At 57.5% G+C, this 22,067-nt stretch overlaps 1 protein-coding gene across 6 annotated transcripts in view; it reads left to right on the forward strand.

The window, feature by feature from the left end:
* The window catches only part of BCL11B (BCL11 transcription factor B), a 92,400-nt gene that overhangs the window by 39,927 nt on the left and 30,406 nt on the right, over window positions 1-22,067 (forward strand). The gene's annotated exons all lie outside the window — the stretch shown is intronic.

Consider the following 22,067-nt stretch of genomic DNA (forward strand, 5'->3'; position numbering starts at 1 on the left):
CTGAGGTCCGGGTGCTGACACGCCCCGGGTGGTGGCGAGCACATGTGGTCTGGTTGCCAGGCAGGGGCCTCGTGAGGAGAGGGTGGGTGCAGAGTGAGGGCACCCTGCAGGACTTCTTTTGACTTGGGTGGTGAAAGGAAAATGCTTTTTTATGGCACAGGGTTTGCTTGTAGGTGTAGCTCTCCCAAGGGAGGGAGGGGCCCTTTGGAGCCACAGCTCTGCAAAGGGCCACAGGCAGTCCCAGCTCCAGGGCCAAGAGCTCGCAGGGCCTTGCTGCTCTGGAGGCGGCCTGCAGCCTTCGGCACCCTCCTGTGACAGATGGCGACGTCACAGGTTCCGGGCTTAGCTCTGCCTGCAACAAAGCAAAGATGAAATCACCTGGGCAGGGTGGGAGTTGCAAAGAAGCAGGCTGGCCCGGGGTTCCGGGTGCCAGGGGCGCCTGTCCAGGCTCCACGGGTCTGTGCCGTGATCCCTGCTTGCGGGGCGCCGGGGGCTGCCCTGTCTGGGTGGCTGCCCTGTTCTCTGGCTTTCCTGTAATTAGTGCTGCAGCCCCACGAGGAGGGACGAGCTCTCACAGATCAGCCCAAGTGTTTATGACTGGACTCGGTCAAGTTCTGCGGTACAGAAACACGATCCCCCTGGCGTGCAGGGAGCGGCTTAACTCTCTGCTGGCGCTGGCTCTGCCTAGAAGCCACTGTGCTGTACAGGGGCCGTTCCGTCCTCATGGTACAGATGGGGATGTCAAGGCGTGGGCAGGGTAAGTGGCTGGACCAAGGTTGGGGACCTGGAATTTCTCATCAGGATGCCTCCTGACAGGGCCACCCCTCCCACTGGGCCATGTGCCTCAGCCTCTGTCCAGGGGACGTGCCTCACACACTCGCTCAGCCACAGTGCTACCCACTTCCTCTTAGGGACTGTGTATTGAGGGCCTACTGTGCACTGCCTGCGCTCGGCATTTTGTGTGCCTTCTTGAATTTCTTCCTCGTGGCCATTTTAGGAGGTAGTTCACTCCCCACTTTACAGATGAGAGAATGAGGCTCAGAGACTTTGAGGTCTCAGAACTCCATTCATTCATACACTTACTCACTCATTCATTCACTCACTCATTAACTCACTCACTCATTCACTCGTTCACTCACTCATTAACTCATTCACTCACTCATTTACTTATTCATTCACTCACTCATTCACTCACTCATTCACTCACTAACTCATTCACTCACTCATTTACTCACTCACTCATTCATTCACTCATTTACTTATTCATTCACTCACTCGTTCACTCATTATTCACTCATTCACTCACTCATTTACTCACTCACTCACTCATTCATTCACTCATTTACTTATTCATTCACTCACTCGTTCATTCATTAACTCATTCACTCACTCATTTACTCACTCACTTATTTGCTCACTCATCCATTCTCCCTCAAAAAGCCACTTCCTGGGCACCTAGTTTGCAGACACTACAACTAAGGCAGAGTTGGGCACATGGGCCCCTGCCCCCCTGCAGCCTGGCGGTGGAGGGAGGATTCGGGAGGGGGACGTGCACACCTGTAAGGAGGACCCTTTGAAGGGGCTGGAGGAGCAGAGGCGGGATTTGGTCCTGGGCCACTCATCCAGCACCTAGTTCATCTTAGACATTGGCTCTTCAGGCTTGGTGGCCTTTCTGGGCTTTATAACTTGATTCCACAGGGCTCAGAGCCCGCGAGCAATCCCCGCACTTGGTGGCAGTGTGGTGTCGTGCCTGAGGTCCATGGGGCCTCTTGTTCTGACCCAGCTCTCAGCCTCTGGCATGGCACACCAATCCCCAGCACTGTCCCCTCATCGCGGGGTCCCCATTCGTCAGCCTGCATCAGGCTGTACCTCTGTATCTTCTGATCAGTTTTAGTACCAAAAACGTCCTATTCCAGTGGTTTTGGTCCCTTGGTAGCTTCTGTCCCTGGCACTGGGCTCTCCGCTTAAGTGCTCTTAGCGCCTGTTTAATTAGTAGCTGGAGTGGAGCCCTTGCGTCCCCAGGAACCGGCGAGGAGGAAGCAGGCCTGTGTACAGCTGGGAAGGGGCCGCTGCTCTGGCTTCGTCTTGTTCCTTTCTGGGTCGGGACGCACTGCACCTGTCTATTCAGATTAATACGGAAAACCCCGTGTCTCTGCGTTTGGCTCGGGTTAACTGCATGCCCGGGAACACAGTGATGGTTATTTATAGAAGGGTGTGAATTTGTGGGGGCGGAGACCACACAGGTAGATGTGCTGCTGTGTACCCCTCCGTCCAGCGGCACCCCAAACAGCCCCGCCTCCCAGAGCCCCAACCCTGACCTTCCGCGGACAGTCACGGTGGGAGGGGGCACTTCTCTGAGTCCTGTGCACCTGTTGCGCTTTGCGTCTGCTAAATAACGGGCGCCGGAGCCCAGGCTGAGACACTCCACGCAGGGGCTTCCCCAGGCTGCCTGCGGCGTCAAGGGGTTTGGACTGTGGTCCTGGCCCTTACTCTGTCTGGCTGGTGACCTTGAACAAGTCATTTCCTCCTCTCTGGTCCTCAGCTTCCCCTTCTATGAAAATACATATAATACACACACACACACCTAGATCTGTGATATATATGAAAATGACACATACATGTGTAACACGCATGTGTGTGATATCTGTGTCCTTAAAAACGAGGCTCCTCGTATTGACCCCTGAAGGGGAGCGCACTGGCCTGTTGGGAGGACGGAGTCCCTGTGGCAGGCCGGGTGCGGGGCTTGGCTCCGGTCCCCAGGGCAGGGGTGGGTGTGCCGAGCAGAGCTAGAAAACCGCTGGGCTTTGGCCTGAACCTGTCTCCGTTCTGAGGCTTCTGCGATTCAGAGGCTGACATCCGTGTACAGCAGCCTCTGAGGTGAAGGGTGCTCTGTCCTCTGAAACTGTGTGGCCTTGGACAAGTCATTTTCCTCCCTCTTCCTCAGTGTCCCCACCTGTAACCTGGGTTGATGCTTTGGGGGATGGTGATCGAACGTGGTCCGGTGCCCGGCGCTGAGCCCTGTAGACGTCGTGATTCGTGCGGGAGTAGCACGGGTCCCACAGCTTCACAAGGTCCATGTCTGGCCCTGTGTGGACTCTTACTTCAAGCTGGATGCCGAGTTTCCGTTCCAAAAGGCATTTAACCTCTTGGCCGGCTTTGATCCTGCATCAGCATCAGGGGGGAGAAGAGAAATAGAGAGGCGTGCCTGCGTGTTTAAAAGCTGCAAATAGTCATCAGCCCCATTGATTAATACATGAGCTCGGTGAAGTTCAAGGTCTCCCGCAAGAACACACAGGATCTGCCTGAGCTCGGGGAAGTGGGAGTGTTTGGATTTAATAGGAGGAGTCAGTTGCCATCATTAGTACCTGCTGCAATCACAGGGCCATCCTGTAAGGTGAAGTTCAATGTGCTTTTCTATGGAAAGCGTGTTTGCCATGTTATTTAACTGGTCTGGGGTTTCTTGGCTTGGGTTAAGGGGACCATAAAGGGAAAAGAATACCTGTAAGTAAATAGTAGGGTTTAACCGTCGAATCTGTCGTTTTCTCCTCCTTCAGTTATATCCATCCCAGTGTTCGTTTTGTGTCGGGTTTTATAACCGGTGCCGTCCAATGGGACGCCATGGATTAGACCACCCCGGCTGTGCAAGCTTGGTGCAATTAATACAGTCTGTCTGGAAAGTGGCCTTATTTCTGGAAGTTTTATGTTAATGATATGGTCTGTGCTTTGCACATTTCATACCAGAACAAGAAGCAAGCTGTAGTTTCGTTCTGGACTGGGTTTGATTAGCACCGGAGGATCAGTGGGAAGCAAGGGGCGCTGTGGGCCGGGCTGGCAGTGCCCGCCACGCCCCCGCCGGCGCAGGGCCTCGGTGCTGCCTGAGGGGTGCAGAGGCGCCCCAGTGGGGTGTGAGAGCCTCCATGGAGACTCTGGAGGGAGGGGTGAGTATGGGGCGAAGAAGAAGAGAAGGGAGTGAGGGGTGAGCGTGTGTGGACTGCAGAAGCGCCCGGCGGGGGAAGGTTCGAGACACGCTGGGGCACCTCCCTGTGCGAAGTTGTGTTTGTTGTTGGGTTGTTCTGGGCCCACTGGGGCCCAGGTCGATGGGGATTGGCCCACTGGGGAGAAGGGCTCCCAAGGGAGTTATTAAAAATTTAGAGTCATCTGCACGCCTTGTGATGTCTGCATCACCAAAGGGGCTGGGGCTCCAGCAGATGCCACCCAGTGGGACTTCTGCGTGCCAGTCCCTGGGTTCTGCTCCCCTGTCTGTCTGCTTCTGGGATCACCCCGCCCAGAACCACCTGCCTTTAGGACCCGTAATCAGAGAAAGCGCTCGGAGTCACCGTGGAGAGCCGCAAGGCCCTGGAATGCAGAGAGCCACCTCTCCAGGCTGGCGGAGGTGGCCCAGGGCTTCAGGGCGTGGGCGAACTCCAGAGAAGTCTCCCGTCTGATGGAGCCTGGAAGCCATGTCTCCGGCACCAGCCACCAGCCGAAGTTGCTGGGCAGGAAGTGGGGGGCTAGGAGAGGAGTTGACGCTGCGCAGCGGGGGCAGGGGCACCTACCAGTGTGACTGTCCTTCAGTAAAAAGATCCCAGCAACGTCCAGACGAGACCCGCAGTCAAGCCAGATCCCACCCCACTCTGCGAGCCGTTCTGAAGGCAGAGCTAAATCAAAGAATTCTGTTCAAATTCATACAAGATGTTGCTGTTTTTTTCTGCTCTGACAGGAGAGGCATTTGGAAGTGCAGTTTCTTTCTTTTTTTTTTCTTTTTTTTTATAGCTGTCTTAAAAAGGAGTTTGGCTGTTTAGCACAGCTGGCGCTCATTACATTATGCACTGGCAATAAAATAGCATGTGTAATTAATTTTTAATGCAGCCTGGATGCAGCATTTTAAGGCAGTTAGTGGATGGGAATAACCGGCCCTGGCCACCGGCACCAGAGATCTCGGAGCAAGGCCGCCAGGTCCTGCCGCTCCAAAGGCTGTCCAAACGTGGCGGGGGCCGCCGCGTGGAGCCGCGTGGCCCAGGACCGGCTGCACCTCGGTGGCCTGAAGGCTTGAATAAGCTTTAATGAGCTGGGACCTGGGGTCCCTGAGGGATCATTTCATCCAGCCCCTTCATTATCTAGATGGGGAAACTGAGGCAGAGAGTGGGGACGTGTGTGGCCGACCTGACCAGGATCGCATCCTCAGGCTCTGCCCTCCGGACCACCCCGCCCCATTGGAACGTGGACAGGGAAACCCATCGTCTTGCTGGGGCCACGTGAAATGTGCAGAGGGGCCGGGCAGCCACCCTGCACAGTCAGCCTCTTCGACCCTCCCTTTTGCCGTCTGCAGTTGGAACACGCCTCTGAGCATCCTTGGCACGAGACACTCTGTGGTCACACTGCCCCATCTTCTCTCCTGGGGACTCTGTGGCATGGGCTTCAGTCTGAAACGAAAGGTCACTGTGGGCACATTGGCGGGAGAGCTGCAGGCACGGCGGGGCACCGCAGAGATGGGGCCTTGCTTGGCTCCTGGTCTCCAGGGCCCTGGGTATGGCCGTGACCCTGGCTGGCCTCTTCCTGTCTTCAAGCCTTAGTGTCCTCACCTGTGAAGTGAGGGCACTGGAACTCTGCTCAGCACCCCTGCACTGGAGGGTCCACTGATGGGCCTCCCAGCTGGAGTGGTGGCAGCTGGTCCCCGCGTGTGGGGCCGCAGAGGCAAAGGGAAGTGTGGGAGGCAGGGGGGAGGGAGTTGCTGCTGAAGAGCCTTGAGGATGGTGGGCTCTGGCGTGGACTTGGCCGCCATATCTTTGAAGGTCTCCTGCCAGGAGGTTTCCTTAGCGTGAGTGGAAGAGGAGAAGGGCTCAGTGCTGTCACCACTGCTGTGACTGGCTGCTGTATTCTAAACGGCCTGCTCTGTGCCAGCAGCATCCTAGGCCCTTTGCACACCTTGTTCAGGCACCTCATATCCTCATAGCACCCCTAAGAAGAGGTAGCGCCCGCCTTTTGCTCACGAGGATACTGGGCTCAGAGAAGTCAACAATGTACCCGGCGTCACACAGCACAAAGTAGCAGAACTGAGGTTGGGACTCAGGCCTGGCCGGCCCTGGAGTCGTGATGGCAGCTCCTGCCTCCAGCTCCCCACTGGGCTGCACGGGGCTCTGCTGCAGGTGACAAGAATGCAGCCTGCGGTGGGGACCCAGGCCGTGTTTGGACCTGGGCCCAGGGCGGTCCCCGAGCTCTTCCTTCATTCGCTGGCCGTGCTGATGCTTGATCACGGGCTAGGTGCAGAGGTTCAGAAGTGGGCTCAGTGGGTCCTTGACCTGGAGGAGCTCACGGTGGTGCCGCTGCACAGCGAACTTGAGATACATGTCCCATGATGCTGTTCTAGGGCTGAAGACAAATTGAAGGGCTGGGCTTATGGGAACTGGGGGGACCGGGACGTAGAGGGATTTTCCCACTGGGGAAGGCAAGGCTGGAGGCAGGGACAGATGTGGGTGTGGGTGTTCTCTCAGAGGGGTCCTGCTGACCCGTCCAGCTTCCTCCAGCCCTGGGTGGCCCCTGAGGGGTCCGAGTTGTTAGCGACTTAAGGGGACACAGAGTAACTGATCCTCGGACCACCAGAGGGAAGTTGTGACATTGAAGAAGAGGCCTGGGGCGTGGGAAAAGCTTTTCTCATTACATCGCCCTCAAATTGCATTTCTGGGGCCTGGGCAGCTGGCCCCACTCTAGGCTCCAGCGGGTTCACACGCGTCCCTGTCTTGGTCACCCAGCGCCAGGGCTGCCACAACCCTGCAGGTGCCCTGGAGATGCCGGCGGGCAGCAAAGACCCAGAAGAGGTCATATTCACGTCTGGGGGGGAAGCAGAACAGGCGCACAGAGCGCCGCTCATGTCTCTTCATTTGGGGGCACCCCCTCCCCCCGGGAAACCATGTCTGTTTGTTCAGGAGAAGCCGGCTGTCGTTGTCCTTACAAGCTTGGCGTGCTTGCTGTCGCTCCTTTGGTGGGGGGACAGAACGCACTTGTCTTTCCAAACCTGCGGGCTGGGCTGGGCCAGGGGCTGCGCACTGAGCGTATCTCACAATCAAACCCAAATTGTCCAAACTGTGAAATATCATTTATCCAAACAGTGAAGGCCGGCCAACTTCATCCGAAAGGCAGTGGGAGAGCGTCTGGTGGGCAGGGGACCCCTGGCTGGGGACTGTTCACCCCTGAGGGGACTGTGGCCTGCCCGTCACTTCAGCCCCTCCTTGGGGTCATCTGATAGTAACCAAGGGTGAGGGGCTGGTGTGTGGCCACAGTGTGCGCTCAGTGAGGATGGAAGCATGAACCACGGTTTCCTCTCCCTATAGGCTCCTTCTTACACTTGGCAATGGAGCCACCAGGTCACGGTCAGGTTAGCATTTCTGTGTCCCCACTGTGCGTCAGACCCCTCTGCAGAGGCCTTTTCAGACGTGTAAGCTCCCCAGCAGCTTCTGCCTGAGGAAGGTGACCTTCTGTAGTTCACAGGTGCAGACTGAGACCAGAGAGGCAACATGACTTGCCTGAAGTTGCACAGCTTGTAGGCGGCAGAGGTGGGCTTTGAACTCAGCTCTCCTTGGGTCTGGGGGCCACAGCCTACTTCTCTCCTGTCTTCCTGGCTCCCAGTGGCCCTCCCGCTGGCCTACCTGGCAGGCACGAGTGGCTGCAGCTGAGAGAGAGAGAGAGAAAGGGAGGAGGGAGGGAGAAAGGGGGAGAGAGGAGCTGACGGCTCACAGAACTGCGGTGGCCTGGCCGAGCCAAGTCCAGGATAATGAGAAGGCCTGCCTTTTATGATTTCAGCGAAAGGGATCAGAGGGCTGGGGCTTCTCCAAGGAGGTTAATGCAAACACAGAGTCCCTACCTGCAGAGACGGGGGCAGTTGGAATCTTTTCATAAATCTGGATGCTTTTAAATCATTGCCTTTGTTAATAAGAGGCAAGGGTCGGCCGGTGGGAGGAGGCCCTCTGGGCCGTGAGCGTGTTTAGCCAGTTCTTTCTGACGCGGGCTCACTTTTCTCCCAGTTCCTGGCGCTTGATTAACAAGCACTTCGTTTTGTTCTTGCTGTCGTTATAAAAGCAGCCATCGCTTGCGGGCCCACTGTGTGCCGCGGCCACCGTACAGCATTACTGCCACTGGTGCTCATGAAGGCCCAAGGGCATGTCCCTGGCATGGTTTTTTTGTTGTGTAAATTGCACGCACACGGAACCGACCACTGTGACTGTTTGATGGTGCACAGTTCAGCGGTGTCAGGTCCATTCGCCAGGTTCTGGTGCCGGCACCACCATCCACTGCCCCCAGGACTATTTTGTCATCACAGACTGAAACTCAGCCCCCATTAACCGTTCACTCCCTGACCCTACCCCTGCCCACAGCCCCCATTGTTCTCTCTGTCCCTATGAGTTGTGCGCCACCCCCCACCGGGACCCCACAGAGGTGGAGTCACACAGTGTCTGTCTTTCGTGTCTGGCTTATTTCACTTGGCATGTCCTCAGGGTTCACCCACACTGCGGCAGGCGGGAGGCCGCCCTTCCTTTTCAAGGCTGCATCGTATTCCACCACGCAGTTGGGCCCCGTGTCCTCTATCGGTTTGTCCCGTGATGGGTACTGGGCCGCTTCCACCTTCTGGTCATTGTGAATGACGTTGCCATGAACCTGGACACACTGTGATCCAAGGTCCTGCTTTCAGCTCTTTGGGGGGCACACCCAGAAGAGAAATTACTGTGTATGTGGCACTGCCATGAGTAGCTCACTGGGGAGCCGCCCACCCGTCCTCCACAGTGGCCCCACCTTTTTCCATTCTCACCAGCCATGCACCAGGGGCCCTGTTTGTCCACATCCTCACCTGACCGTGGAGTTTGCACTTGAGGATGCTGAGTCTCAGGGTCCTGGACCACGATTGGCCTAAGTTCAGCGGTTAGTGCACCTGGGGGTCCGGACGGGACAGCTCCCTCGGACTTCAGGCTCGGTCCTGCAACCACGGTCCTGGGCAGCTCCTTCGGTGCCTTTGTCTGAGGGTCTCTTCCCCGTGATGGCCCTGTCTCCCAGCGTGGCTGGTTTTCGGCAGTCAGTTGTAAACATTTCACTGGCTTGAGTGTTTGGCGAAGAACATTCTGCAAGTGGACAAGTTTCACTTTCTTTTCTGCTGGGTCCTCAGGGCATTGATTTGGGTTTGGTTTAGCAGAAGGAGCCACGTAGGTAGGGTGGGGACCCCTGGGAGCACCGTGGACCTGGCTGGTCCGCGGGTGCACCTCACTCCCCTCAGAGCCCCTAGGGGGGGTTCTCCTGGTTGCCTGGGGCCCAGCATGCCGGCCTGCCTTCTGTGGCTGGACTGGGAGGGATGGGGGTGCCCTCTGTGTGTGTGGCTCTGATGGGGTACCACGGGCTCCTTGTTGAAGGGGACAGTGACCATGGGGCTATGCCGAGGGCTTTCTGGGGCTGTGATTGCTCTCTGTTGCCCTGTATTTGTCCCCTACGGCTGCCCTAGCAAATGACCACAGAATGAGTAGCTTCAAATAACAGAAATTTATCGTCTCAGGCCCAAATTGAAGGCGTGGGCGGGGCTGCACTTTTCCTGGGGTCCCTGTCCTTGCCTCTTCCAGCTTCTGGTGGCCCCGGGTGGTCCTGGGCTTGTGGCTGCTTTTCTCCAGTCTCTGCTTCAGAGTTCCTCTTCTCCTCCCCTGGACAGTTAAAATCAAAAGGACAACTGTCATGGGCGTTAGCAGCCCACCCAGATAATACAGGAGGATCTTGTCTCAGATTCTGAACTTAATCACACCTGCCGTGGCCCTTTTCCTGAAGAAGGTCACAGGCAAAGATTCTAGGCATTTGGTTGCAGACATTTGGTTTTGGGGGCCACCCTTCCGCCCACGCCATGCCCCTTGCTGGATTGTGGGCCCCTGCAGGGCAGGGACCCCAGTTTGGTGTTCTCGGCGAACTCCAGAGGCCTGGGACCAGTTCTGGCGCACGTGGGCATGCCCCAGGTGTGTGCTGGGTCGAACCTGGAGGTGGTCTGTCTCCACGTGCCCCCCATCCCCAGGAATTCTGGGATGCTTAGATGCTGCCACCTCTGGGGAACACGAAGACCGCCATGGTCAGAGCACCGTTATTACCAGAGAGTGGGGTGGCTTTAAACAAACGTCTGCAATCGTTATGAAGAAAAATTAGCAGAGTTGAGTAGGAGCTAAAAATAGCTGGACATATACTTGCCTATAATATAGTTTTTTTTAAAGAAAATGTAATTATTTTTATGAACCGACTCTGAGAGGCTAGGAGTATTTTTAGTCTGCATCTTCCAAGACGTCGTGAAGAGCATTGTGAGCAGGGGCATGGGTCGCGGGGCTGGGGCCCAGCGCTGGGCTCCGCTTGCTGAGTGTGTGTCCAACGGGAGGATCCTCCACGAGCAGCCCGGTCTGGCGGCTTGGGATGTCCGGCCACCCCTGGTCAGGTGGCTGGTAGCATGGGGAGGACTGTGGATGCTGGGGCTCAGGAGCCAGAGGGTCGGGGTTCCCTCCGGGGGAAGGTGGCCTGACCCGCTGTCCCAGCGAGGAGCTGGGCCTGAGCAGACCTGTGAGGAATAACCCAGATTTGAGGGAACACATTCCATGGCTCTTTCGCTGGGAGCCAAACATTGCCTCATATAATTTTCTCCCTGGTTTTTCCCATTGCCTCTGCCAGGGTCCTTGGGCTTGCCACAGACCCTGTAATGAAGGGCCTGTGTGTTTGTGCGTGTATGTGCATGTGCATACACACTTGCATGTGTGTACACACGGTGTATGTGTGTGCGCCCACACGGGTGTGTGCATGTGTGCGTGCACACGAGCACAGGCGAGTGTGTGTGTGCATGTGTGTGCCTGTGTGTGCGTGCACACACTTGTGCATGCTGACGTGGGGGAGCCATCAGTACAGAGTGCCCCTGCCCGGCCTCCGTGTGTCCAAGGTGGGGGCGTTGTGACGCCTCTGAGCCCTGCCCATTGTTGCTCTTGCTGCAGCATGAGCTCACAGCCACATTTCAGCGCCCAGGCCCCCAGGGGCCTCTGCAGGTGCTTCTCTCTCTGGGGATGGACTTGCCTTCCCAGTGCTTTCTAGGGGAGACTTTGTCCCCCCACCCCACCTCCTGCCTCACAGGCCTGTCCCATGTGTCACCACCGCCCCTGATCCCCACAGGAATGTGCTGGGGAAGCTCCAGCTTTGGAGTCAGGCAGCTGGGTTCAAATCCTGGCTCTGATGTTCATGAGCTCTTTGACCTTGGCAGGTGACCTTGAGTCTGTGTGAGCCTCAGTTTCCCTGTCTGTGAATGAGGATGGCAGCAATGGAGTGAGACGGGCAGCTATGACAATGGGGCGCTTTGTCAAACGTGGGCTTCATTCTGAACGTGTCTTGCCCCGCCTCTGTGGGGAGGGCACCGCTGTCCTCATGTGGCAGGTGCGGAACCTGAGGCCGTCCGGACTCAGAGCCCCGGGCGGCTTTGTTGAGTAGTGGAGAACCTTCCCTGCCCACTGGACTGCCCTCAGCAACAGCTGGTGCGCGAAACGCGGTGAGCAGTAGCAGGTATCGCTGTCGCTGTGACGGTGATTATTGTTATTATTGCCACCATCATCATTGCCATTGCCCTGGGTGGAGGTATCCCAGCATCTGCGTGGCTTTGCCCATGGTGGCCGGGACCTGCCTGAGACACCTCTGCTCTGTGGGCCCTTTCGGTTCTTGCCATGGGGCAGGCACGGCACTCTTCCCTGGCACCCCTTGCCCCCTCTGCCTCGTCTTCCCTTCCCCGCTCAGGTGTAGGCATATTTGGGGCCTCACATAGTCTTTCTCTTCTAATTGAGATAATGAACACAGTATTTCCAGAGCTGCTGCACTAAAAGTCAAGTGCAAAGTGATGGTTTTCATTTGTTGTCCTCTCTCTTTCTTTCTCTCTCTCTGAATATGCATCTCTTTACAGAGGGATTGGCTGAAAGCAAACAGCTAATAACCTATGGATTTATGGAGCCAGCGCGAGCCGGCTTAATAAGCTTTTATACCTGGAACCAGCATTCTGGCCCTTTAAGTTGAAACTCCGACTTGCTTGGTATTTTACAGTGCCTGGTTTCGTTTATGCTGGAGCCAGACTCACTATGTGAGAGTCGTCCACATGCTGGAATTAGTCTTAAGCTTGCTTCTGTGGCGTTGCCAAATTCCATGTTTGTGTTTTATTTAGAATTCTTTTCACGGCCAGCCGATTCTGTTCCGGCACACACAGGCGCTGTTGCGCCCCATGGAGAAAATAAGCAAGCTTGCGTTTTCTTTGGCAGAGGCCGCGGCCACAATAGACTGCGGTCTCCGAAACATTTTTTAAAAGCTATTTTAACCCATAACAGATGCATAAAGTCGGCACAGGCATGCCAGTTTTCTTAGTTTTAATTAAAAAATAATTACAGTCTAATGGGATGTTAGTGACACATTTGGATGAATGGTGAGTGACATTATCTGCCACTTATAAATGAGCGCCTCTCCCTTGGCCGGAGCAGGGGTGGGGGGAGAGTTGGGGGAGGCGGACTGGGTATCTGTTCGCCCTTGTAGGCCCCGGCCGGGGCACGGTGGGGTCCTTCAGAGGCCTGGGTGAGTGGTGTACAGCACTCAGAAGGGACAGTTGCAGTGGCCAGCCAGGTAGCAGCTGACGGAATGCGGCTGCCATTTCCTGGAACATCCTCCACGCCGCAGTGCTCCATGGGAAATTCTCACCTGCAGGGCTCCTGGGTCGCGTGAGTGATGGTGGGATGCCCATGCCTGGACGCCATGGGCTCAAGCCAGCACCTGCTCCTTGGCCCCCAGGATTCCTCCTCCCCTCCAGGAACCGCCCATCAGCCAGAAGCCCTGGGGACCGAAGGGGGACCCTGTTAGTAGGAGGACACAGCCGAGAAGGTGAAGAGGCAGAAAAGTGGAGTCTGGCCAGGTCCTGTTGCCTGTGAGAAGTATGCACCCCCAAGCTCACCCTAGGCCGGTTTCTGTGTAAAACTTGACACTCACTGGGATTTGGAGTGGGGTGGGCTGGACAGGGGACTCAGGCCAGGGGTGTGGGTCTGGCTGGCTGGCTGTGTCAGGACGGAGGGGCCTGGTCTGAGAGGGGTGGGTCTGGAGCTTCTGGGATGTGTTACCATGGAAGTGGGGGGGTGTCAGCCCCTCTGGGGTGAGGACTGTGGCTTGGGCAGAGGGGGGGCCCAGTGTCCTGGGGCTCAGCCCCCCAGGAGCCAGTTCTGCTCAGAGGTGGATGCTACAGGGTTGGGATGCTGAGGCTGTCCCTCTTTGAGAGGTGCTGTCATGTGGGTGGACAGCCTCACGTCCAGCCCACACAGCGTCTCCTGCCCTGGGCCCTGCGCTTCCAGGGACTGGAGGGACTGGCCCCAGGCCACCAGCTGAGTTAGGACCTGCCTGGCTGGCCTCAGGCCCCATGCTTTCTGCCGAGACCTCGAGCTCTGCTCAGGCCCTGCTTAGGCCCGTGGAGGACCGACCCGTCCGGTGGACAAGGGGCAGTGCAGGGCACCTCTGTTTTTCCCTTTGGGCTGCTGGTCTGCACTGGTGCCGGTGCAGAAAAACGAGTGTTTCTTAGACGATGCTTCCCGGAGCCCAGATTCCTCAGAAGTGAGAATTAGGCTCCTCTATTAAAACCATGAGTCATACCAGCCCAGATGAGAGCCGTTTTGGCGTTCCTCGAATTTTTGGAAGGGAAACATGGCATTCATGCTAATCCTTTCAATTATACCTTATTGCTGAATAATCCACCGGGCGCTCTGCATGGCAGCCCCTCTGCAGTCTGGTTCCAGGGGAGCTGTGCAGGCAGCCCCGGAGGAGCGCTCTCGGGGCCCGTGCTTGCCTTTCCTGGGTGCGCCTGGTCGGCAGAGCCTGGCTATTCGGCGCCTCGGGGCTCCTTCCTTCCCAGGGCTCACCCGATGCCATGCACAAGGTCTCGGGGGTCTAATGGCAGCACATGATTCATATCCAGTTGAAAAGGTGCTGCGTGAATTGTCTTCCCGTGTGAATTGGAAGCAGGTGGGAGTGGGGTGGGGTGGGTTCCCGCTCCGTGCCTGGCCGTGGCACAGAGCCCTGGGCCCCCTCTCCCTGGGGGTTTCCCTGCTCAGGTGAGGTCGCAGGCTGGCGAGGTGCTGTTCCCTCAGAGAGACTGGTCTGGAGATTTGCTGTTACCGTGTCTGTCCCGGAAGCCTCCCGTGATCGGGGGCCATTCAGGGAGGTGTCACCGGAGGGAGGGGCAGACTCAGAGACTTCGGTTTGAAGACCACGTGTCCCGCTTGGGGGGAACAAAACTGGGCAGGAGAGGGAGGCAGGAGAGCACGGTGAGGCAGGCTCTGCCCCTTGGCTGCGGGGTCTGCACCTCACAGCGGGCCCCAGCCGGCCTGGGCTGCAGTGAGCTGACCTTTGGCCCCAGGGGCAGCTTGCAGGGGGCAGTGGGGGATGGATGCCCTCCGGGAAGTGAGTGTCTGCTCCCACCGGAGGAAACTGCGGGTCTGCGTTTTTGAGAAACGTGAGGCTTGAGGCTCTGCCAGATGCAGCTGTCCGGCCAACCCGGGATCTGGCTCTCTGACTTCGGGCATGCCAGTGGGTTTGCGAAGTGTAGCCTTTTGGGGGAGCCCATTGTTCTTCTGCTCCTTATTCAACAGGATGCTCCGGCCCACCCACTGCCCAGGTGAATGCCCGTCTGGTCCGGGTGGGGGGGCAGTGCCTCGGGACTGTGCCCGCGGGGCCGGAGGGCTGGGGGCTGCTCCGGTGGAGGTGTGCTCCCCGGACGGCACAGGCCCTCGGTTTGGACTGCGTACAGAGCGTGGTTCTGAGTTCGAGTGGATTTGGGGATGTGTGTGGAGGCGTGGGGGTGAGCAGGGGTTCAAGTTTGTTTCCTTCCATTAAGTTGAAGTTTCCTCTTTTCATGAGGAGGGAAAAGTCCACACAGATGATGACAAGTGCCGGTGGGACAGTCTGGGTTTGTCTGCTCCTTAAATTCCCCAGACAGTAAACAAGGGTTTAGCACGGACGGACCGCACTGGGGAGCTCGGGAGGGTGGGAGGGGCTTGATGATGACCCCCACCTGCAGGTGCACTGCTGTCCAGGGGACAGGCGTGGCCTGGGGAGTGAGGAGGGGTGTGCGCGCGCATGAGTGTGCCCACACCTGCACACACGTTTGCACGTGTCTGTGTATGCCATGTGTGCACACATCCGCACAGGTGTGGACATATTCGTGCATGTGTGTGCGCATGCACCACCAGTGTTTCTGCCCTCTGTTCCGGGGCCCAGGCTCCGTGGCCTGCTGCCCCGTGGTGCTCTGTGGGGAGCCCGGTCCCAGGCGCAGAGGACTGGGAGGGAGCAGGCACTGAAAGAACATGGAACGGGTGAGCGCGGGCTCTCTCGGGAACGGCCCTCACTCACCCGGCACACAGAGGCTGCCCTGATGCTATGTCAGAGGCAGAGCTGGGCGGGCAGGGGCCCTGCTGGGAGCTGCCAGGCCTGAGGTGGCCTGGCTCTGCCCCATCCTAACTGGGTGACTGTGGCCCTTCAGTCCATCTCGGAGCCTGGGTTCCTCTCTCACTGAAAGGGGAGAACGGTGTCTCCCAGGTTCCAGTGTGTGCCCGGTGCTGAGTACAGGGCCTGACACCTGAAGGTCCCAGCCAAGGGAGGTGGTAATGATCTTGTTATGACAGTAGTGGCTGTCCTCGGCGAGAGGGAAGGTGTCCTCTCCTTGGTAGCCCCAGGGCAGGCCGTGCAAGCGGCTCTGTGTGCTGCTGCGCTCACCTGGGCCCAGCTCTGGAGAAGTCCTCGTCCCCTGGGGGAGCCCTGTGCTCAGTCTCTCTATAGGGCCTCCTGGAGCCCCTGGCCTACGTGGTCTCCTGCCGTGGCTGGGCGCCTTTTCTCCCCGAGTGGCCCTTTGGACCTCTCGGCCAGGGATCCAAACTTCAGGATGGCAGCTTCCTGGTCCTCGGGCTTGGGGGGCTTGGGCACCTCCTTTGGGGGCCTGTTTCAGCTGCAGAACGAAGGGGCTGGAGCTGGGCGGGGGCGAGGCGAGTAGAGATCTCTGTTTCTCCCTGGAGGAAACCTTCCAGTAAACACCTCTGTAGTCAGGACGGACTGGAAAACTTGTGACCTTGGCTGTTGCTGATAAACCCCAGAGAAGTATGGAAGTTCTGGGCCGCTCCTCTTCCTCCTCTCCCTGGGTTGCGCAGTTCTTGTGCTGTCCCAGCTTCCTTATTATCTACAGTTCTTGCTCCACCTGTTTTGGCTTGTTTCTCCCCGAAGGAATGAGGATCTGTTGTTCAGAGACGGGGTGGGCAGGCACCTGTGTAGCATGGGCACCTCTGTCGCTCCTTCCTGTGCCCATGGCAGACAGCACTAGTCGATTGCAGCGTCTCTACACTCTGCTCCCAGGCCTGTGTGTCTCAGGTGGAGGCACTCGCTGCCAACTGGTTGTACAGGCCCGGAAGCTGGAATTTCCTTTCCACCCCAGCATGACATTCCTGAGAAGAAAGGGTGGTAGAGAAGGCACCACCTTGAACTGTTCCCCGAGCCAGTGAGGCAGGTGCCTGGGGGGTCGGGGAGGGCTGGCCTGGTCCTTAAGCCCCAGGGCTCTCACCTCCCCTGAGCATCGCTCTGGAGGCCCTGGCCTGGCCTCACCTGGTGGTATTACTCTGGCTTGGCTGCCTGCACTGCAGTGTGGGCCTGGCTACCCCAAGGCCAAGTTCTCCTGCCTGGCTGGACCCCCAGGGACCTGGCACCTGGTTGAGTTTGCTGTGAGTGTAAAGGGCAGTATGAGGTTTCGGCCACCTGCTTCTCCTCTCTGCTGTCCCTGGTGCTGCGGCCGCTCTGAACTGGTGGCCCTCGTGCTGACCTTGGCCTGGCCCCAAGCTGGCCTGGGCTTGGCTCGTTCCATCACGTGGCCTCCATGGTCTCCATGGGTTTCCACCCCAGGGCCGCGGCCTGCTCTCCAGTCGCCTGAGAATTCCCACTGATGTCCGTGGAGGCCATGTGTTTTGATCAACAAGCTGTGGAGCTTGGGTCCAGTAGGACTGTGAGCTCTCCAGGAGGAGGAAGATGGGGTCAGGGCTCTGGGAGGCAGGATGGCCACTCCCACCTCACAGATGGGGAACCTGAGGCTCAGGAAGGTCAAGGTTCTCCTGCAGAACCACACGGCTGTGAAGTGACAGAGGGAGGGTTGTGCCAGGTCCCCCAGGCCCCAGTCTTGCTTTTCCTGTCTCTGGATGTGGTGTGAAGCAAGGTGCCTCCGTCCTGGGCAGTGGGCAGAGCCCCAGCTTCTGTCACTGTGTGCTGCCCCCTCCCCCACAGCACGCCCTCCTCCCTCTCGGGCACTCGCTGTTCTCACATCTGTGCAGGTCTTGACCTGGTGGCAGCAGGTGTGTTCGTCTGTGCGGCCCTCACACCAGCCTGGACCTTGGCTGAGGTGGGGACTGAGTGTTGAGACCTCTGTTCCCTGATAGGAGCATCCTGCCTACCCACGGAAGGGGCCTCATGGAGTCTGGCAGATGGGTGGGTGGGCACCAAGGTGATTCTTCCAGCAACTGTCCCTCCACGACGACCTTCTTGTACCTCGGCCCCACACAGAGGCCCAGATGAATTCTGGGACAGGATGCGGGCAGCCTGAATTGTGGGGTTATGAGCCAAAGAGCACCCGAGTCCCATTCCTCTTGTTAAGGGCGGCCCCGCACTTGACTTTGCTTCCTTTGGTCTCCTGTTTGCAGTGGGATGGAGCTGCCCCTTCATGACGTCAGTGTTCAGGAGACCCAGGGGCAGCCAGGTGCTAGTATTAGCGCCTGCCCATGGCCTGTGGGGCAACCGCCTAGGAGCTCCGAGTAAGTAAGGTGGTGGTGATCGGGGTGACAACAGCCTCCTTCGGGGCAGGCCCCTTGCCCACACCTGGCGTGAAGACTCAGGGAAGCCCCAGGGCCCATGGTGTGGCCTGGCGGACACCTGGGCTTTTCTGTTCCAGCAGGGGACGGCAGGCTTCAGTAAGCTCAAGGTCAGACTGTAGGACAGAATGGCGAGGGCCTAGAACTGCTGGCTCCCAGGTACCCCCTGGGAAAGCAGCTCCCCACTGTGCACGCACAGCCTCGGGCGCCTCTGTACTCAGCTCTCAGAGCTGCCCGGTGTACTCCAGCACCCAACCAGGCCGCCTGTCTTAGCTTCCACTGATTAAGTTCCCCCTTGGAGGCAGGCCGGCTGTCTCACATCCTCTGAAAGGCTGCTGCTACACTCTGCATGTGAGGAATAGAGACTCAGGGAGCCCCTGTGACTTGCTCGGGGTCGCCTGGCTTGTACGTGTCTCATTTCTAGGTGGAGCAGTGGGTGGGACTCGGCTTGCCCGGAACCCCGGTGGCACAAGGCTGGTTGTTACTGATCTCGGTTTCTTGGGCTTGTTCCTGGGCTCTGGGTACCTCTGCCCTTTGAAGCCCAGCTGGACTCTGCCCAGAAAGTCCCTGGGTCTCTCTGGGCATCGGGGATCCTGTTTACTTCCTGAGACTCAGCTCCCTGCAGCATCTCCAGGAAAAACTCCCTGGGGCAGCTCTCAGCACGCACCTGGGCTGAGCTGGTCACATGGTACCCTGTTTGTGGGAGCGGGAGGGTCTCTGGGGCACGGGTTGCGCTTTGAGTGGGTATGTGGGTCTCAGCAACCGGGGCAGGCCTTGGGGCCCAGGAGGGTCTGGGTGAGTGAGAGGCGTCTTTCTTGCTCACCAGCAGCAGGTAGGACACTGGAAGTGACCAGAGCGAGTGCCCAAAGCTCGCCCAGCTTCATGCTTGCATTCCCAGCCTAGAGGACTCAGCCAGAGGGAGTTCCTTCCGATTGGACAGGGAGGAAATGGGGGTGGGAGGTGGGTCCTTTCTCCAGGAACATTCTGAGAGTGGGGCTTGCAAGGGCTCATCAGATGCAGAGAGACCTGAGCTACAGCGCCATCCTGTCTCTGCACTCTTTCTCTTCCTTCTTTATGCCATAACTGCTTCCATAATAAAGGAGTCTGAAGCTTCTTACTTTAAGTAAACTGGTAACAGAAGCACTAAAATGATGGTGAAAGCAAGGGAGCCATACCCTGAAAAGATGGGAAAGGTTGTTCCAGGAACCTACACTGTAGTGGAGGGCAGAAGTTGGCGCTGAGCTTCCTGGTAGCCTTGGCAAAAAGAGAAATATGGTGAATTCTGATTTGCTTATAAAAGAAACAGTAATGGTTCATCATAGATTTCTGCAACAAACTCAAGCCCGGAAGATTGCCTCTCGTGGTTTTTTACATAAGATGGGGCCTTTGTCTGAGGTGGAGGCCCATACAGTCAATATTTTAGGCTCTGTGAGCCGAATGATTCTGTGGCAACTACTCAGCTCTGCCATTGCCCGGCGAGAGCGTACTTGGACCATGCACATCAAATAGATGTGGCCGTTGTTTCCACAAAACTCCGTTTACAGCAGCCGTCATCCTGTCCACAGCCCGCTGTTGGCTGAATTTTGAGATAAGGAATTGTGAGTGTCGCCCTGATGGCCATCAGGATATTGGCTCACAAAGCCACAGACATCCTCTGTTGACCTTGATGGCAGGTGAAGGTGAAGGGTCTGGTGTTCTTGTGCCTTTGGGGTTGACCTTCCTTCAACACCTTGTTTCTGCAAAGGAAGGGTGTTTGAAGCAAGGCCTTTGTGGCTCCCCAGGGGGTCAGAACCGACCTGCTCTTGGGAACCGATACGTGTGTGCTGGCCTTCTCTTTTAATTGTTGGAGGCAAAATAGGGGGACAAGAAATTGCGTGAAGCTTGCTCATTTCCTCTTATTTTTAAATCTTTTTCTTTTTACTGACTCCTGACCTCATTCCACAAGGACCATGGAAGGTGAGACCGCAAAGGTGTGCGTCTGAGCTTCTTTCTCCTGCTCCTGATGCACGCAAGGTGGGCCTGGCAGGAGGTGCGGGGGTCCATCTCGTTTCCTTAGCTTCCAGTGTAGCCGCCGCCTTGCCCTGGGGCTGCAGAAAACACAGTTGGCAGAAGTGGGGGTGTGCAGCCTTCGGGGGTGTGCGGAAGTGGGGCGTGCAGCCTTTGGGAGAACTTCCAAACTGGATAAAACCCGCGTCAGGGCACCAGAGTGGATGGGTTCTTTCGGGGTGTGCCTGGGTGCTTATTTTTAGGGTCTGGGGCACCTCTGGCCACACCACCATGAAGAAATGGCCAAGGACAAAAGCACCATCTCTGCCAACCGCAGAATTTTCTTGGCAGCCCAGGGTGGCCTTACTGGTCCTTCAAGGACCTGATCCATTTCCTCCCCCCTCCCCATCGCTATGGAAGGTCCTGTTGCCACCAGGTGATGGTCAAGTCGCCCTCCCCTTAAAAGGAATTTAACTACAGGTGCATGTCCTGAATGCCTGCCCATAGGTGACCTGGAACCTGGCCCACCTGTCCCGTCTCAGGTGCCCCTTGGGGAAGCCGTGGCAGGTGCTGGGTTGTCACACCAAGTGGCCTGAAATGAAGGCCCCAGCCAAGCAGCTGTGTCTTCCTTCACCCGTGTGGCCTTATTGTGGATGACGTCATTACTTTCTTTAGGTTTTTAACATTTGGGGGCAAGAAATGCCCTTCATGAGGACCTCCAGGGACCCAAGGGCAGAACTAAAGTGGTGGTGCTCGGTTTTGTCTGAAAGTTCCCTTTTGCACTTGGGCCAGAGCTCTGCCCTCTCTGTGTTCAGGGAAAGAGAGCAATTACTGGGGAAGGAGAAGCTTCCAGACTTTGGTGGGCCAACCTTGGCCCCCAGCTCCCAGCTGCTCAGCACTGGCCCCAACAGTAAGGACACATTGAGCAAAGGGGGTGGGCAGCTGTGGGGTTGCTGCTGGGCCCTGGCAAGACATCTGTGGGGCAGTACCTGGGGGGTGAGGGTCCTGTGCCCCCTGCCCAGCACAGAGCAGGCACAGGACCCCGGGGCAGCAGACCCATTTGTGAAATCAAAGAGCAAATAATAAGTGAACGAATGCATGGGTTAATGAATGAATGAATGAGTGAATGAATGATCTCCTCTAAGGCAGGGGACCTTGGCAGGATCCCCACAACGCCAGGCACATAGTAGGTGCTTAGGAAATGCTGTGCAACCAGTGAGCACAGAGAACCCATTCTGAACCCACCTTTAGGAAGTTAAAGCCACTGTGCAAGCCTGTGTTCCGTCCGCCACGGATGTGCCAGTCAGTGTCCCTGCTGCTGAAAGGGTGTCTGTGGTTCTTCTCCTCACGGAACTGCCCCGTGTCCCGAGGATGCGTGCGCTGTTCTGCCCACGGAGGTGGGATTTGCGGGCAGGGACCTGAGCCAGGTGGGGACCCCAGGCTGGTGCAGCTCATGTAGCCTGTTCCGCCCACCAAGACCCTGGGGGTGGGCGGGGAAGGGGTCTGCTGGGCAGTGCCGTGGCTGCTGCCTTCCTGTTCTGTGACTGCAGAAGCTCCCTCTTGACTCTGAAGCTGCAGAAAGTGGGAGCTGATGGAGATCCCATGTGCAACCGCCCAGCCTGGTGCCTGGGCAGGCTGGGGGCTGGAAAAGCAGCTGCCATGGGTTTTGTCCAGCTGGGCTGTGGCTGTTGGGCTGCTGAGGGCAGGGCCACGGGGCCCCTCTCCAGTCTCCATGGACATGGCTTTTCAGTGGTCACCCCTGCCGCAGAGCACCTGGGCTGTGAGGCCACGGATCCTTGGTGGAGGGCAGAGAGCTTTCTGGCCTGACTCCCTCCCGGAATGGAGACCCAGGCCCAGAGAGGGGGAGGGTCTTGTTTGGGTCACTCAGCAGGGGCAGAGCAGAGTTGGACTCTGGGCTTGCACCACCCAGCTGCCTTGCTGTCCCCATCGTGAGCTGGCCTCTGAGGTGCTGTGGTCTAAGTGTGCCCCCCCCACCAATTTATACGTTCAATCCTAACCTCCAAGGGGATGGCGTTAGGAGGCGGGTCTGCGGTAGATGATTAGGTCGTGAGGCTTAGTGTCCTTATAAAAGAGGCCTTGGAAAGCTCCCTGTGTGAGGAGGACACAGTAAGAAGTCGGCGTCCGTGACCGGGGAAGCGGGTCCTCCAGACACTGAACCTGCAGCGG

This window comes from Artibeus jamaicensis, unplaced genomic scaffold (assembly GCF_021234435.1).
Source record: "Artibeus jamaicensis isolate MK-2021 breed Jamaican fruit bat unplaced genomic scaffold, CSHL_Jam_final contig_444, whole genome shotgun sequence".
Taxonomy (NCBI): Eukaryota; Metazoa; Chordata; class Mammalia; order Chiroptera; family Phyllostomidae; genus Artibeus; species Artibeus jamaicensis.